The 13,919-nt window shown below is 40.1% G+C and overlaps 1 protein-coding gene across 2 annotated transcripts in view; it reads right to left on the reverse strand.

The window, feature by feature from the left end:
- Positions 1-13,919, reverse strand: part of HPSE2 (heparanase 2 (inactive)) — a 713,430-nt gene that overhangs the window by 155,791 nt on the left and 543,720 nt on the right. The window lies entirely within an intron of this gene.

Raw genomic sequence — 13,919 nt, forward strand, 5'->3', positions numbered from 1 at the left:
GGACTGTTAGCTTCGGCTCCTTTCCATTACACCCCTAAACTATGTAGGCATTGAGTAGGTTCCCTGAGTTCTGCATCTCTGCCTTCGTGAAGTCCCAGAGCAGGAAATAAGAAGTGAGGTTGTACCGCATCCCATGGGTGCCAAGCTAGTCACAGCCTGTGCACCTGCCAAGCTCTGGTCCCTGCAGCAATAGTTAGTACAGGACGTAGAAAACTGAGAGGATGTTAGTTATGCACAAGGGGAGCTGGATAAAGACAACAGCGTATTTAGATCCTATGGCCCAACAATTTTTCTCTTAGGCATACAAACCAAAAGAATTCTTCCTCAGGTTTCTAAAGAGACAAGCATGAGGATGTTCACCATGTCATTGTTCCATACAAGTTTGTGTTGCTAGAGGAATGGAAAAGGAAAAGGTGGTGGATGCATACCATAAAACATTATGCAGCAGCTGGGAGCAATAGAATCAATGTAAATGCAGTAACATGAATTAGCTTTAAAGATTTAGTGGTGAGTTAAAAAAAATAGCAACAGAATGAGATTTATGTCACAATATTACTTAGGTAATTACTCATTCACCTCCACTAACACTAAATAGTTTCTAAAGATACATGTAAGATACATGTCTCTAATGGACATGTACCTAACACCGAAGGAAAGCAAGCTTAAGAGGAAGGCGAATGTGAGCAGAGATTAGAGATCCAGGTGAAAATCAAAACAAAAACAAAAATTAAAACAAAAGGTTTTGCATGAACTGCTGAGAGTCTGCTGTAGTTGAGAAGTGTGATTTTAATTTAATTCTCTGCACTTCAGAACCCCAAAAAGAAAAAAAAATAATGTGAGATGTAGCATAAATGCCAGAACTTTCCTTTTCCCAAACATGGAGGCAGATATCAGCAAACAATCATGCTCCTCTTTTCATCTCTCCCTAGATATCCCTGCATCTACTTGAATATTTGCATTATCTGAGACCTATTTTAGAATCAGGGTTGGCAAAGTGCTCAACCCTTTCAGGAGAAATGTCCTTTTTTTTTTTTTTTTTTCTTTTTAAGATTTTATTTATTTATTTGACAGAAATCACAAGTAGTCAGAGAGGCAGGCAGAGAGAGAGAGAGAGGGAAGCAGGCTCCCCGCTGAGCAGAGAGCCCGATGCGGGACTCGATCCCAGGACCCTGAGATCATGACCTGAGCCGAAGGCAGCGGCTTAACCCACTGAGCCACCCAGGCGCCCCAGTGAAAATATTTCACAAATTTGAGATGGAAGTAAGGATTGTGATCAAGAATGGAAGAAAGAGCCTGAAAACTGAAAGTGGAGGTCAAATTAGAATGTTATTAAAAATTAACTACAAATTCCCCCTGGCCCCAGAAAGAGAAAAGTCATTGAGGATACCACAAGGTTGTTCTCTCTCCCTTCTCACTGCTCACAGTGCCCAACCCAACAGGAACTGGAGATGGTATTAATAAGAAAATAAGGAAAACACCTTAAATAAGAAAATAAGGAAAACACCTTAAATGATCAAGAGACAAAGCCATATGCTGAAACTGAATTGCACTGAGGGTTTCCCTCAAAATGTAGGCTTACCAAAACCCTCTGCTTGTGAGAAACTGTGTGATTCCTTTATAGGTAACTTGCGTGGAGTGACACATTTGTGTTTTTTCTTTTTTGCCTTTGGCTTCCAGGATATCCAGAGTTTAATTTTTGCTCAAAGATAGATATTAAAATAAGGCAGTTAGAGTAAAGGGGTTAAGCAAAACCAAAAGGTAAAATTATAGCATGATGAAGCTTGAAGTCATTAAGCCAAGTGAAAGAAGCCAGACACAAAAGGCCCCATGTTGTATGATTCTGTTCTGTTACATGAAATGTCCAGAATAGGCAAGTCTGTAAAGACAGAAACTAGATTAGTAGTTTCCTAGGGCCAGAGAAGGGGAGGGGAAATGAAAGCAGTGGGGAATGACTACAAATAGATATGGGGTTTCTTTGGAGGGTAATGAACATGTTCTAAAATTAAATAGAGGGTTTCATAATTCTGTTCATACCTTAAAAACTACAAGGCTGCACACTTTTAAAGGGCATGCACAATTTCATGGTATGTGAATTTTATCTTAATAAAATTTGACTGTGTGTGTGGGTGTGTGTCTGTGTGTGTCTGTGGTGTCATCAGCAAAAGGAGAGGTAGAATCTAATAAGCAGATACTACTGTAGAATCAGTAATGTACCCTGAAGTTCTAGGTTTTGCCACATAGTAGTTGTGAGATTTGGGGCTTGTTATTTTCTGAACTTTATCAACATGTGAAGCCATGCACTGGGAGTAGAGGAAACTTAAGTTCCTTCTAAATATAAAATGTTAAGCTGATCCCCTTACCTCCTATTCCTCAACAGTCAAGAGTTTCTTTGACTATGTAAGTTAAAATTTCATAAAAAAACAAGAAACAGAAAAAAAAAAAAAGAGTCCAGATGAAGGTAAATAGTGAGAGTGGTAGAAAAAGCCGCTGAATTAGATGAAATTACTTAAGGAGAATACCTAAAAATGAGACTAGATGGCTAAGGGTTTCCATCCCCACACATTAAGGCATTATCAAATGCATTTATTCATTCACTCAACCAATACTTATTGGGTGCCTGCTGTATTCCAAACAGACTCTAGGGGCAGAAATACAGCAATGAGTGAAACAGAACAAAGCTCTGCTCTTTGGCTTACTATTAGTTCATTGGAAAAGACTAACAATAAATAGTAAAGAAATTTAGAAATAAAAAGAGCTAGGAAGAAAATGGAACAGAATAATCTGAGAGAAAGTGACTCGGCAGGAGGGGCAGGACTGGATACTTCAGATAGTGCTCAGGTCACTCCCCTGAAGCCTAGACCTGACTGAAGGTGGAACCCGCCCCTGATGGATCTGTAGGAGGAGCTCAGGAAAAGGACAAGATATGGAAGCAGGACTGTTGTTTGTAGAACCAAGAGAAGACCGTCTGGAGTACAGTGAGTAAGGGAATGTGGAATATGTGGCATTTAAGAAACAAAACGAATGAGGAGAGGGGAGCAAAAGAGAGAGAGACAAACTAAGAAACAGACTCTTAACTATAGAGAACAAACCAATGGTTACCAGAGAGGAGGTGAGGGGGATAGGGGAAATAGGGGATGGGATTAAAGACTACACTTATCATGATGAAAACAGAAAATAAAATAAAATTAAATTAAATTAAAGCAGTCTTCCTGCTGAGCAGGGAGCCCAACCCAGGGCTTGATTCCAGCACCCTGGGATTATGATGTGGGCCAAAGGCAGACACTTAACAACTGAGCCACCTAGGGGCCCAGTCTAGCTCTTTTAAATGAGAAATTGGTTCTGGGAAATGGTTGGATTTATAAAATACCATGTACATAAGATTCTGCAGGGTCAGAGACACTGTATAAAGAGAAGTTCATCTGAATGCTCTTCTGATTTGCAGGGGGCTTCATAAGTAAACAATTATAAACTGCTGTATTGGTGAGGTAGCATTGAGGAGTGGTTTGGGGCATGGACTTTGCACTCAGATTGCCTGTGTCTGAATCCTGATTCTATGGTTTACTCACTGTGTGACTTCTCTGTGCTTTAATTTCCTTAGTTATAAAGTGAGAATAGTAATAATACCCATCTCTGTGCATGTTATGATATTTAAATGACCGAATATTTATAAAGCACTTGGAAAGGTATCTGGCTTATTGGTAAGTTCTTAAAGTCAACCGAATGTTAACCTAGACCACTTGCCTGTCTAAAGCACAAGAGTTGGGTTCAGGGAGCCTGGGTGGCTCAGTGGGTTTAAAGCCTCTGCCTTTAACTCAGGTCATGATCCCAGGATTCTGGGGGACTCTCTGCTCAGCAGGGAGCCCGCATCCCCCTCTCTCTCTGCCTGTCTCTCTGCCTACTTGTGATCTCTGTCAAATAAATTAAAAAAAAAAAAATAAAGAGTTGGGTTCGGATCAATCTAACATAAGAGTTGGCTGCATGTCTTTTGGACGTGTTTGTAGAGGTAGATAATAACCCAGATGTGCTAACTAGCAGGGAAAGGTCTACTTAAAATTTAAAAGGCACATGGATAATTCACATTAACATAATTAGCATTCAGAGTAGTTCATTTACCGAGTAGTTCATTTACTGACACTCAGCACAGGAGTAATTCCCGTCCTTTGCTAGAGAAGCCATGTGAACAAAACACACAGTGAGGTAGGATTTTTATGTACAACTTAAACCAGCTTTTATGAGATGTTCTGCAGGGGGAGAGATTTCTAGAAAGTTTTAAAACTAAAGGCTCTGGGACTAGTTGGTACAAAATCAACAAGGATTTTCTGAGCATTTGCTATTGGGGACATAGTGAGAGGTTTGATGAATTGTCTACAATGAGCAGAGATGACCATCATGGTGAAAGGTAGGGGAGGTACTGAGGCTGGGGGCTGGTTAGGACTGGGGAAGAAATCAACATGGGCAGAAGAGAAGAGGAAAAAAATCCAGAAAAGTACTTGGAACCAGCTGCAAAATTCCCTTAGAAAGTGAAACTCTAAGAAAGCGAGGGCTATAGTTCAACACTGTGGTTTTCTGAGTAAATATGATTCTCCCTGTGCTGGAAGAGAGAAAATTGGAGGACTGGAAAGAACAGGGGTACAGTTCCTGGTGAGAAATGATGTGCTAAAGAAGGTCATTTTAAGGAACACATTGTCTGGGGACAGGGAAGAAGTACAAGAGTTAAGATTACTGGAATGAGGGTAGAGAGGGACTGGGTGGCGGGCTCCCTTTCAAGGGTTCTATTGTCCTATAAGACTTCTGCCCTTGGGCTCAAGTGGACAAGGGAACTGTGAGGCACCCACAGAACAGCTCAGCAAGTGGCCAGTGGCTGCTCCAACTCCTTGGGCCTGCTGGGGGCAGACTGATGTTAAGGGAAGCCTCCAACTCTCTTCCCTCCCATCTGAGGAGTTGAGGACATCAGAACTGTTCCATGTGGCTGTGTTGAGAAAGCAGGGGTGAGAGAGAAGAATGAGGAAAAACCATACTGAGATATATATATATGTATATATTTTCTTTGTAGTTATATTTCCCCTGCCACTTTTTTTTTGGAAAGGTAAAAGAGAAAACATACGATAATAACCATTTATGTGGCACATTTTCAAACCTGGGCTTCCTTTTCCTGTTTCTCCAAAATTGTGACATAAGTCTTTAACAAAGACACCCAAGAGCCTGTTTTCAGCCATTGGCTGTGCAAGAGATGGTAGCCCTGTAACAGCAGACATGTTGTTTATGGTTATCCAAACCCAACACCTTCCTTAATGAGAAAGGAAGCAATAAAACAGGAATAGTGGACAGGCCAGCTGGGCTAATCAGCCCTGGCAGGAGGCCCAACCTCCAAAAGAACCTGGAGCCCATTAATTCCAGCATCTCATCTACTTGGAAATCAACCTTCCCCAGGACATTGGGAAGAGCAGTAGCTCTCTGAGTAACCAGAACTGGTCCCCTAATCACGGGTTAGAAGGCAAATAGCTCAGGAAGCTTCTTAAACCTCACTTATCCATAGCCCTCTTCTCGGTGGTACCTCTGCCTCTTTGTTTCTTATTGTATTGACTAGAGGTCCAAGTGAGAGTTCAGTAATGTTTTTTTCTGTCCATTCCTCTTGCATATTTTTTACTCTAACATACCTACTATCTTAGAAGAGGAAGGGATCATTCCATTTTGACCCCTCCTTCCTCACTGTCCCTTGCTAAGTCCTGGATCTTATCATTTCTCCCTTGGTCTGCCACTTCTAATCTGTTCAACCACAAGTTCATCCCCCATGCTGCCATTTGTTAACTTGTAAGGTCCCTCCCCAGCTTCAGAACTTTCACTGGCTCTCCATTATTGGCAGAAGCACTCAATCATGTGCTCACAGAAGTCTGTGTTGTTAGTTGGGATATATGCTATGTTAATACTGAACACAGCTTTCTAAGGAATGGTTTACTTAAAAATAAAAAGAATAGGGGCACCTGGGTGGCTCAGTCAGTTAAGTGTCTGCCTTTGGCTCAGTTCAAGATCCCGGGGTCCTGAGATGGAGTCCCATAGTAGGCTCCCTGCTCCATAGGGAGCCTGCTTATCCCTCTGCCTCTGCCTCCCTCTCTCTCTGTTTCTTATGAATAAAGAAATTATTAAAAAAAATTAAAATAAAAATAAAAAGAATGGATTCTAAGATGTCACAATAACATTCTTTTCATTCACTGAAATTATGAAATGTTTCCCTAACTGGGAAAAAAAGCTAAGGAGCCAGTAAGTACACACAACCCCTAGTCTGTTTTACTGATTTGTCCATGGGAGTATGTTAGACATCACAGAATGATGATGAGAACCACCAGGCCTCGGGACACATGCCAGCTGCTTCATTTAACTTGGTATCATAGACCCTTCACAATGACTGCTTAGCTGCCTCTTCTTCCCTCCCTTCCCACAAGACCTATGGTTCACCACACAGAGTGGACTTACCATTTTCCAACTACATGACCTTCTTTTAGGTTTTTACTGATTGCCTCTTCCCCTACCCACATCTCATCCATATTCATCCATATTACCTGATTTTTTTTTTTTCTGGCTTATTTCAAATGTTACCTCCTCTGTAAAACTTTCCTCAAACCTTTAGAAAATTAACTCATTTCTCCTCTGGACTCCAGAGTTCTTCAAAACTATCTCTGACCTTGACCTTATTAAACTGAATTGTAATTTTCTCTTTGTCTATCTGTCTTCCCTACTATAATATAAACAGCTTGAGAAAGTCACACTTTTTTTTTTTCCTTTATAGATACCTTATAGAAATAGCTAAGTACCTGGCATGTTGCTTGACAGTTACTTTGCTTATTAAATACCTGTTAAATAATATGATAATGAAATAATTTATTTGTTAATAAGTGGGAGATATAATATTTTACTGATGAAAAGGCCAAGTTTCAGTGAAGATAACTAAAAACCTCAAAACCTTAAAAGCAAACACCAAACCATCACAATTACAGTTCAGGGGTCTGTCTACTTTCTATTTGAATTTTCTCATTTGAGCAGACCCAGAAATGACTAACCTGCCTCATATTTAGTATGTCCTTCTTAGGTTAGACACACTGGGCTATTCTGAGCTCAGCTATTCCAATATCTCATAACATTCTTCCTGATTTATTTCTTCTGTCTGATGTACTTCCTGTCAGTTTCATTAATTTTTTTCTGTATAACTTATTTTTATCATCTCCCTTTTCCGGAGTGCCACATTTACCCATTTTCTTTTGGTAGCAGATCAATTTTTAATTTGTGGCTTCTCTTTCTATGGCATTTTTAGGATTTAAAATTGCATTCTGTTCTTGTTATCTCCAACCACAGAAAAGCCACTGTATGTAATTGCAACAAAACGTAAAATTAAAATAAGAGCATACACAAAAAAGATAAAGTTCCAGGGAAGGCAAGGAAAGTATTAGCATACGCCAAAAAATAAGGTAGATTTCACAGAGTCCTGAAGTAAAGACTATGTTCAAGGATAAGTGCTAGCAGAGGGAGAGACTAGACAGCAGCTGCTTGCATAAGAATGACTCTTCTTCTCTTCCCAGTTCTTTCCCATGAGGAATCAACCCCCAGGCTTACTGGACAGTCTCTTTACTGACAAGTCATAGACAAATCCTATAATCCTCCCACTTCCGTGTGGAAAATTGGAAGGTCACCACAAGTAGCCTCTTCCACCTGAAGAGGTTTTTTTGCTCTAAACTACGATTTGTTCCCAGGGCCATTCCTCCGAGTGTCCATGGGCAGCACATACCCCCACATTGTCACTGCTTTGCACATAACGGGACCTCACTGCATTGACCAAAAGCCTGTGTGTATGAGACATAAGAATGAAGTCCAGTGAATGAATGCAAATCACTCCCTGAAAAGCCCTGTCCTCTTCCACTAATATTGGGGTAATATATTAGACATTACTTAATATATAGCTTTCATTTAATTTTTACTTCTAGGATACCCACTCCAGATTATATGAACTGATCATGGGGTCAAATTGATCTTCTTTCACCAAGAACATTCAGTATTCTTTAAAAGCCTTCCTAATCCTGGGACTTTAGGAATATAAGTATTACATGGGCTGTAAGATAAATGGCTAACATGTATGGCAGATGCAGAAGAGTGTATTGGGTAAGAGTGTGAGCTCTGGACTTAGGTGGGCCTGGCCTTGAATTCTGATTTTACTACCAGTGGCCGTGAATGAATGACTGGTTTCTTCAATGAGCTAGAAATACATGATGCAGTCAATAAATGGCACTGTAACCTATATTACTATATTTCTGCAAATTAATGATGCATTTTCCACATTTTAATGGTTTTGAAATCAGAATGTTTTTCATGATATTAAAAGAAACTTGCCAGCTGTTTACCCTATCTCCTATCTGCTCCCCCTACAAGCTGTTAATAAGTTTATGGTACATTTTATAATTATTTCTGTTTATGAATTAAGGAGATACAGGGGTGCCTGGGTGGCTCAGTGGGTTATAGCCTCTGCCTTCGGCTCAGGTCATGATCCCATGGTCCTGGAATCGAGCCCCGCATAGGGCTCTCTGCTCAGCGGGGAGCCTGCTTCCCCCTCTCTCTATCTGCCTGCCTCTCTGCCTATTTGTGATCTCTGTCTGTCAAATAAATAAATAACATCTTTTAAAAAAAGAATTAAGGAGATACAGTCCATAAGATGACAACAACTAAAACTTTAGAGCGCTTTTGTGGTAAACATGCCTTTCTAGCTAGAAGCCCGTATTTATTATCAGTGTCTTCTCTATGAAAGAGAAGAGTCGAAGATCCCTTGGGTCATACTGCTCATTTGCAGATACACAGCCAAGTGGTGTCAAAGAAACTAATTTACCGGGAAGCTCGGGAAGCTCAAACTTCCAGCTTCCTACTCTCCCAGGCATCTGCTGGTGTCCCAGGCAGCGCCCTAGAACTGGGTTCCTGTGATCAGATATACTTCTATCTATTCAACACTACACTACACAGTTAGCAGTAGATTAGTTTCTCCTGCATGAGAACAGCTGAGACAGCAGATCCAAATGTGAATGAGAGGAAGACACTACTTTACTTTTCTTATACTTCTACCATTTTACTCTGCTCATTTACTTTCTCCATCCTGCTTATTTCCCATTAGCTAACATTCATTAAGTACCTGCCAAATGATAGGCATTTTGATAAATAGGCACTGGCATACTGAAATGAGCCTTTAGCATTGCTCAGTGAATGGAAGAATCAAAAACTGATTTTTGTGGTGGTATTGCTGTTCCTAGCCTAGTAGTACCATTTTCATTTTCTTATTTCTTCATTAAGAGAAGGTTAACAGGGGCACCTGGGTGGCTCAGTGGGTTAAAGCCTCTGCTTTCGGCAGGTCATGATCCCAGGGTCCTGGGATCGAGCGCCATGTCAGGTTCTCTGCTTAGCGGGGAGCCTGCTCCCTCCTCTCTCTGCCTGCCTCTCTGCCTACTTGTCATCTCTGTCTGTCAAATAAATAAATAAAATCTTTTTTTTTTTTTTAAAGAGAAGGTTAACATTATTATTTTCTTCATTTTTCCTTTAGTTGTGCTTTTAGTTATTCTGTGATCCTCAAGAATCACTGCTATTTTTATTCCCTTCCCCTTTCATGTCCTAAGAAGCTCAAATAAGTGGGCAAACCAGAAAAGCTTCTTTTTTGATCTACTAATTACTTCAAAAAGATTAAATATTCTTTTGCTTCATATCTTCCTTGATCCTGTAACTAATGCATTCTGGAAAAATAGGCCTCAAAAGAGTTCATCTTAATAAATATTATAGTCAACCATAAGCAATGATATTAACAAAAGAACAATCATGGTCATAACATGAACCAGACAAATCATTCTCTCTACCATATATATTTAACACTGCTAGTCCTCTGTTCGCATGCTCAGAACTGAATAAATTACAAGGAGTCTGTTCTTCAGACACCGAAATGTCACTCACTTCCACTGGAAAGATTTCTTGGTTTTCCCTTCTTTCACACACTGAGGTAGATATTTTCCACCATGGGCTTGCATGGAATGGATGTGAGCACTCACGGGGCACCCTAGACATCCCTGTAACAAGAGTCATCATATCTTATTATCATTGCTTGCTTCATTAAGTGTTTTTCCACTAGACCACAGGTCTAGGAGGACAACCACCATGCGAATCTTGCTCACCATTTTATCCTCAGGGGTCTGGAAAAAAACTAAGAATGTTATAAACAGTTGATAAGTAAAGGAAAGAAAGGAAGAAAGAAGGAAGGAAGGAAGGAAGGAGTTTTTCAAATATTAGGAAAGCCAATTGTTTGGTTTATTTAGTATTCAAAATGCAATCATATAGACAGTACTTTTGGAACTACTTCTCTTATGACTGGGATTTCACCAACTCCTTCCTGTGCTTATTGAATTGCTGAAAATAATATCAAAAAGTGTTATTTCCTCCTCTGATTCCTCTAGGAGATGCAGACACAAATCATAGAGTCCAAGTGACTTAAGCCAGAATGGTTCTTCTTGGTTCTTATGTCATTGTTTTGGAGTCAGACCAGGTATCCACACTATACCATCTGCACTGTATCCTCAACATCTCTTACTTTCCCATCTGACTCTTGCTTACATTGTGAGATTCTCAACTCTCCGCTGATTCATCTCCCAAAGTACAGATGATTATCCCTATGCTAATGGAAGGGAGAAAATGTGTAGATCATCCAAAAGGGTGGCTTGTCCAAACATTGTCTCTTTTTGGCTTTCAAATACATAATATAGATTTTCATATACCAGAATTTGCCCACGGCCCAGAAAACTCGAATTCTTCTGTAAGTGGCAGTCCAAATTTGAAAACCACAGCTGTTTTTAGCAATTGAGTCACTGCCTTTCAGATGCCAAAAATATCACCTACCATATTCCCCAAGGTTCAAAGAAAGAGGAAAGAGGGAAAAAAGCAAAGAACCAGTTGAGGATAAAGGTAGCCAGAAGCTTCTCTAGTCATACAAATTATTATTAAAAATAACTATAATAGTGCTCACTTCAGCAGTTCATACATTAAAATTGGAATGATACAAAGATTAGCATGGGCCCTGCAAAAGGATGACACAAAAACTTGTGAAGTGTTCCATATATTTTACTGGAATAAAAATAAAAAGAAAAGAAAAAATTTAAAAAAACCTAAACTGAATTAACAATAATATTAGCCATAAGAACTAGCATCCAATAGCAGTTAACAAAACAGGGCCTCATGTGACTTTCCTAATCTCCCTAAAAGGGAAAGATCATAGTATTCTTAGCAACCTCATTTTACAGATGAAGAAACAAAATTAGAGAGGTTAAGTGAATAACCCAAGGTTACACAGCTAAGCCTGAGCTCCAACCCAAGCCATCTGACTTCAAATTCCATATTCTATCTCTTTTTCAAACACAGTCTCATCACTGATTTATCTAACCATTACTTCATGAATTGATTTTGCTACAAAATCTGCCCTTTTTCCATCACTGTAGGCCTAAGGGGAATCATTAGACTTTCTGTGAGCTTCTCAAAATAGAGTAGAAACAAAGGTTCTACTTTTAGCTTTTAAATGAGGGTTCTAGGTATATACATATTAAAATCTTACTTGGCCCTTCTCTAAATTGGTTTTGGAAACTCCAGGAAAGAAGCTTGGCCAGTGTGTCCCAGTGCGCACCTTGGACTCTGATTTCCAGACCCTCCACCCACCCACACAGGACCTCAGGAACAGCCAAAGCAACTTTTTAACTGGCAAAACATGGTGACTCTTCTCTGGTCTCCCAGTCCCCATCTCCCCAGAGCAGACCAATGCTTAGCACCTCCTGGGCTGTGGTGAGAGAGATTCTCATCCTGGAGGTCACAGCAACTGGGTCCAGGCTGTATAGCCAATGGAAAGGCTACCCCATAAATCAAATCTCAGGGAATCTGTGATCCAGCAACACCTCCAGTAGATACACATTTAAGGCAATATCTGGCAAGAGCTTTGTGAAAGAGAACTGTGAAAAGAAAATTAGACAGGGAAATGAAGGGCTCCTTAATGATAGAGGGAGGCTGAAACTGTGGCAGACAGATTTTCCAAAGATGACTGCAAAAATCATTCTCGTACTAAACGCTCTTCCAGAATCTTGCTACTCTCCCACCAAAAGGAATTTATTTCCTCTCTCCTTGAATCTCCATTGGTTTTGCTGACTGTCTCAATGAATGGACTATGATTGAAGTAAAGTCCTATGACTTTTGAGGGTAGGTTAGAAAAGGTGGTATGACTTCCATCTGACTCTCACTTCTGGGCATGACTTTTGAACCTTGGAAGGAAACCCTGGTTACGTAGAAAGTTCAGAAGTCACTATTCCAGTTATCAGCCCAACAAAGGTGCTAGCTGACAGCTGGCATCAACTGCCAGACCTGTGAGTGAACAAGTCTTGTGATTCCAGCTGCAAGCCTTTGAATGACCCCAGGCTTCAAGTCTTCCAGCTGAAGCTCCAGACATCATGGAGCATAGATGGAACCATCCCCACAGGGCACTGTGGGGATTCCTGACCCATAGAATCAAAGGGCACAGTAAATAGTTATTTAATGTCACTAAGTTTGGGGATAATTTGTTGCACAGCAAGTCATAACCAGAACAGGGACCTAGGTCTGAGAGGATCTCGGGCGTGTTCTGTCTGCAACAGCCAAAGGTGAGATCAGGTCTTACTACTAATTATAGCCATCCCCAGCCAGATGCCTTCTTCATAAAGGTCATTTTTCTTAAGGGTGCCACTGTTCCTCCCTGCAGCTGTATGTGGCCCTCCCATCCAAGTTCGTTAGACTTTAAAAGGTCTGAATCTGAATCTCAATTGTGCACAGGATTTGAGCCATTTTCTTTAAGGTTCTTTGGCCCTGCCTGGACAAATGAGAACATGAGCTTAGCCACTTATTTCAGTCTTTGAACATTCTGTGATGATTAAGAAGTATCCAGCCTTGGAGGAAGACAGGCAGTGCAGAGAAAGGGAAGAACCTAACTCCCAACACCTTTGTCTTAGTTCTGACGTAGTTATGTGTTCTTCTTAAATAATTACATGAGCACAGTTAGAAACTTCACTCTCAATGCCATGATACCAAGAATCATTTTACTTCCAATGATAGCCCTTTAAGCAGGTCATAAGATTTGGTATCAGAAAAGCCCAAAATACAGGGATTTGTCTATCTCATACACTACTGTAACACAAAGACCGAGCATACTGCCTGGAACTTGGTACGTGCTCAATAAATATCTGTTGGATATAAGAATAAACAAATGAAAGAAATTTCCTCCCTCCTTATAGAGATTAGAGAATGATACCTACTCTCAGATTAGTATAAAGTGCTTAGAAATTTGCAGTGTTCAATAGAATGATATTTAACTGCCTTAAGTAATATTTTTCAACCTTTTTAAAGCAACTGTTAAACTTTAAAACTGTGAGTTTCTTGAAGGCAGAGACTATGTCATATTCCGTATCCCCATATCCCTAGCACCTGGCACTTTGCCTAGTACTTGTTAAGTGCTCTGTAAATATTAAATATTTAAATATTAAAAACTAAATGAATGTCAAATGGAGACTGGCAGAGATGTTTCAAATTATTTAGTTTGCCTAGGCTTTACATGGTAGGAGGCAATGGCAGATAAAGATGCTAGGCAATGCACCTGATTCCCAGAGGGATCACACTGGGATGCAGAAGTCCAGGAGTCCTGAGGCTTCCCAGCTGCTAAAACCCTTTGAGAACATGTGGACTCAAAAGGATTTTGTAATCTGAGCAGAACACTGGTGTGGATACCAAAAAATGCACCACTTTATCAGTTAAGAGTACTTTTTTATGATTATACTCCAAATATGATTTTCTTTCACAGATAATTTGATACATGATCCATTTATTCATTTGTTCATTCATTTATT

This window comes from Mustela nivalis (genome assembly GCF_964662115.1).
Source record: "Mustela nivalis genome assembly, chromosome: 2".
Lineage (NCBI taxonomy): Eukaryota > Metazoa > Chordata > Mammalia > Carnivora > Mustelidae > Mustela > Mustela nivalis.